Genomic DNA, 5,218 nt, shown 5'->3' with positions numbered 1-5,218 from the left:
ATGCCCAGTTCTTCATCGAAGAAGAAGAGGAAAATCCTACAGGACCTGAACCCTTAGATGAATTGCTAGAACCACCTAAGTTCACCATTGAGTTTAAACCCCTGCCTTCTGGTCTTAGATATACTTTTCTCAATAATGATCATGATTCTCTAGTGATTATAAGTGATAAACTCTATCAGGAAGAATCCCTCGGCTTGCTAACTGTCTTAGAAAAGCATCGCTCTATTGTTGGCTACTCGCTCTAAGACCTTAAGGGAATTATACCTACTCTTTGCACCTATTGCATCCCAATAGACCCTGATTCTATACCTTCTAGGGAGCCACATCATAGGCTTAATAATGCGATGAGAGAGGTTGTTAAGAAAGAGGTTTTAAAACTCCTGCACGCTGGTATCATCTATCCTGTTCCATACAGTGAGTGGGTAAACACTATTCAGGTTGTGCCGAAAAGGGAGGCATGACTTTTGTTAAAAATAAAAAGAATGAACTAATCCCCCAAAGAACCATCTTAGGATGGTGGATGTGCATTGATTACCGAAAACTTAATAAGGCAACAAAGAAAGATCATTTTCTATTGGCCTTCATTGATGAAATGTTGGAGCGACTGACAAATCACTCTTTCTTCTGTTTCTTTGATGGGTGTTGACGGTCACTAACACCTATTTTGACCATCAACATTCCACACAAAATCATGGTAAAGTGAAATCATCATCACATGTGAAGAATTATGTTTAAATTTCACCTAGTTCTACTTGTGCTTGTAGAATTATTTGTATGCAGGAAATATGGCAAATTTCGGCCAAAATGGTGACAAACATGGACTAAGGAAGCAAGTGGATGTGGCAGGGCCACCTGGGCCCACTAGGCAGTGCCGCCTAGCGCCACCTAGGCACCGCCCAGCCCCACCTGGTGCCACCTTGGCACTTTGCCCCATCACTAATCCATGGGAGCCCCTCTAGAACCAATGGGATGCATTGATCTAAGTCGGTTCAATCAATGATCATGATGAATAGGCCATGGATCCTTGGGCCCATTCCCATAGACTTGGAGCTTCACCAACCAACTTACCAACCAAGTTTCACCATATGCCACCTCTACAACTGCCATTGGGAGCCAACCATCGCTATTGGATGCTAAGGCAGTGGAATGGAGGGTCAGGCAACGCCCTACCTTGGCCACCTAGTGTCCCTCTGCCTCCATTCACTTGGCCACTACCTACAAGTACAACCCATGCCTCTCTACACTATAAGTAGAGGGTGTGGAGCTCGGTGGAAAGATGCCCCATTCATTTCCAAGCTATCCAAGCTTATCTTAGCTTTCTAGCTTAGCATTAGCTATAGAGTAGTAGTCTAGTAGTGGAGTAGAGCGAGAGCGGAGCTTCTCGGAGTCTAAAAGAGTCTTCTGGATTTGGTATAGCTCCTATGTAATTCGTTCATTTCTGCATTACTTTATTTAGTATTTATTTCAGTACTTTATTCTAGTATTGCTTGCTTTACTTTAAGCACTTGGTTATTAGTTTTCATCATTAGTGAGCTTAGATGCTTATTGTTTGGCATTAGTAGCATAGGTTATCTTATCATTAGTACCGGTTCCACCATTTGGTTAGGGTGTTTTGATCTCATTTCATCAGAGTTCGGATCGAAGTAGTAAGCCTATAGATTAAGCGTGGTGCTTAGGATATAGATTACCTATGGATACGGCTAGGCCTTTGGATAGATTATGGTAAGTGTCAAGTGGTGACAGCCTTGTCCATCCTCTGTATTCCACCATGATAGGTCTAGTTATTAAATCATAGGGCTCATGGCAGATCTTGTCTATTTAACTCTCCTAATTGGTAGGCGGGCTATGCCCCAAAGTACTATCGCATTTCTCCTAGTTATTTGTTTACCCTTAGTCACTAGAAAGATATATTGTTCGCTCTCCCACCTAGCTATCTTTGGTTAGCTTGTATTTAGTAGTTAGTTTAGGTAGTTCACACCCATCCTTCACTATCATTCACCTACCTAGGATCAACTTAAGACCTACCTTTAACAAATCCTAGTCCTATATAAATTCTAGCCTTCCACCTTTCTGTGGGAAAAAATATAGATTCGACACCTGATACTCACCGAGTGAAGTGCTACATGATAGTTCTGTGCACTTGCGGAATCCTCCAATAGTTGTTAAGAAGTATCAACAAGCATTTCTGGCGCCGTTACCGGGGAAGACAACTAGCATCGAATTTATAAGGTTGAATTTGTTAGCTAGGTTGTTTTTAGTTATCCTAAGTAGTTTATCTTTTTTTCCTCATATCCTATCACTACCCTACACGATCATGGGTGATAAGTCCATTTGTGATTTTTCTACACCCTCGGCTGCTAATGTAGCCACCAGACCCAATGTTATCAATGGGTTCACTAACTTTGAGCTTAAGCCAGCGTTAATTACGATGGTTCAAGCTAGTTTGTTCTGTGGGAAAGCCCACGAGGATGCAAATGATCACCTCCAACATTTCTTGGAGATTTGTAGCATATTCACCATTAAGGGAGTGAGCCAAGAGGCTATATGTCTTCGCCTTTTCCCCTTATCTTTGTTAGGAATGGCTAAGCAATGGTTTTATTCTAACCGCAACGCTGTAGATACCTAGGACAAGTGTTCCAACGGTTTTCTAGATAAGTTTTTCCCAATGGGGAAGACTAATGCTCTTTGTAATAAAATCTCTAGTTTTCAAGAACTAGCAGATGAATCGACTCCTGAGGCTTCGGAATGAATGCAAGAGTATGTCTTTGCATGCCCACACCATGGCATAGAAGACTGGCTTTTGATCTAGAACTTCTACCATGCATTAGTGTCGTTAGATAAGAGCCATTTAGATGCTGTTACTGGTGGTGCATTCTTTTCGCTAAGTGTTGCAGATGCAAAGACACTGATCGTGAAGATGGTCTCCAACCAAGGATGGAGCGACGATCGACTCCAACCCCCTAAATGAGGCATGCATTCAATTAAAGAAATTGACATGCTTGCAGCTAAGATGGATCTACTCATGAAGCGAGTGGAACATTATTAGAAGGTGAGTGCCCAAGAGACACTCAATCCATGGATTCCCACATGACTTGCGAAGTCTATGGAGATGTTGGACATTCTGGCGATTCTTGTCCCAAAAACCAAGAGGACCTCAACTTTGTCAACATCGACAATGGGTTCCGTCTAGAACATCAAGGCTGGAATCAGCGCTCCAACAACCAGGGAGGTAATAATTATTACTCTTCTTCTCGTTTGAATAATTAAGGTAATAATAGCTATGCTTTCTTGAAAGATCTTGTTTATGGCAATGGTAGAATGACTGATAGTATAAGTAAAAAAGTTGCATGCTCATGACAAGATGTTGGAAAACATAAATGCTAAATTGGATAAATTTTCTTCTATATTAAAGAATCAACTTAGTTTTAATAAGATGATAGAAACCTAATTAGCTCAAATTGCTGCTGCTATCCCATCCTATGAAAAAGATAGAATTCCTGGCAAACCTGAGGGAACCATGGAGACAACCAACTTGTCACGGCAACGTATGACTTCTCTGAGAATGGTTGGGGATTTCCTATTAAGAAAGGTGATCCTGGGAAACCAATCATTACTTGCTCCATAGGCCCCCACACTTTTCATAATGCCATTTGTGATCTAGGGTCTAGTATTAACATCATGTCTACAGAAACTTATGATAAGTTGTTTTATACTCCCCTAGCATCAACTTCAGTTTACATGTAGTTAGCTAATCAATCTACCCGTTATCTCGAGGGAGTAGCCACTTATTTATTAGTTAAAGTTAGGAGTGCCTATATTTCTATATATTTTATGATCTTAGACATGGGTAACGTTGAGGATACACCTTTAATCCTTGGCCATCCTTTCCTTAATACTACAAATGCTTGCATATATGTGGCTTCTAGGCAAATCCAACTCCACTTTGCTAGAAGAAAAGAAATATTTGCTTTTGCCTCTGGACAACCCCTCTTTGATGAGAAACAGGAAAAGAAGAAGCATCCGAAGAGAATCAAGATGAAGAAACCAAAGCCAATGGAAGAGCCAGAGAAACCTATCAAGAAGAAGAAGAATAGAAAGAGATGGTGTAAAAAGAAAGATCCATCCTCAAACTCATCATCCCCTAAACCTGATAAGGCCTCCGAGGTGGAACAAGAGGAAACACCTCTGCCCAAGGACAAATGACCTTGAGCCCGACAAAAAGATAAGTTTTCTATTCCTTGCATTTATTTACCGTATTTCATTAGTTGCATTTCATTTCCAATAAATTTGCTTTACATTGCATGATAGGTTAGTTGCATTTAGCTACTCTATGTTAATAAATAAAGTTCTATAGTAGCTAATGTCTGATCGGATAGATATGCATTTAAAGCAACATATATAAAAATATTTAATAATAATGAATAAAATTCAGTAGCATCCCTGCTGAATAAGTTATCTAGTAGTTATAGGTTTAGCTAGTTATTTATGCATTATAGTAATATTAGTTAGTCAATAAAGAAAAGAATCAAAAGAGCCACCAAAAGACATTCCAACCTATGCAAAAGGCAAGCTTGGGGGAGACATCTCTCCCCGCTCAGGTATGAAAATCTTAAACCCTCTCTTTACATTCATGTTTGCTTTATATTTCAATATTCATGATCATAGAATGTAGAGAGGAGTGCCTTTAAATTATTTCATGAGAAACTCTGCTCTAGAAAAATGATGATAAATTATTTGGAGATGATGAATAGTTGCTCTATGGTACTTTGCAAAAGCTTGTGATACAACCTTATACTTCTTAAGTTTTGGGCACGATAAACTTAGAGTTCATCTTAAGTTAAATGCTTTCACGGGTTGCAAATACTAGAACCAAGAATAGGCTTTTGTGAGATATGTTGTATGCCATGATTAGAGTAAGTCTTTGAACCTATCTGAGGAATGGTAAAGAGAACCTAGAGTTTTGTTTTGCAAAATGCTAAACTCTCTTGCTAGAAGTTCCTCAATGGTGATAAATTCCTACTAGAGCCAAATAAATATCCACTCATACATGATAAAGCCACCATAAAAGTTGTTTGTTTGTTTTAAGCTTTTTCAAGACTTGTTGATATGAGTAGAGAAACTTTTCATGCTTTTTGTTCAAGATCACGCACACCCACATGTTTATGCTATTCCTATACTAGGGATACACATCCGTATATGCATTCCATTTATTATTGCT

At 39.4% G+C, this 5,218-nt stretch overlaps 1 non-coding gene across 1 annotated transcript; it reads right to left on the bottom strand.

Annotated features, from left to right (window-relative positions):
• Window positions 1–2,678: 2,678 nt before the first annotated feature.
• LOC136530071 (small nucleolar RNA R71) lies at window positions 2,679–2,787 on the bottom strand. The gene has a single exon (XR_010777578.1). It is a non-coding gene; the product is annotated as a small nucleolar RNA R71 (small nucleolar RNA).
• Window positions 2,788–5,218: the final 2,431 nt, after the last annotated feature.

This window comes from Miscanthus floridulus, chromosome 19, assembly GCF_019320115.1.
Source record: "Miscanthus floridulus cultivar M001 chromosome 19, ASM1932011v1, whole genome shotgun sequence".
In the NCBI taxonomy this organism is placed as follows: Eukaryota; Viridiplantae; Streptophyta; class Magnoliopsida; order Poales; family Poaceae; genus Miscanthus; species Miscanthus floridulus.
Note: the sequence above shows the minus strand (reverse complement) of the source record. Positions and strands in the feature narration are given on the sequence as shown.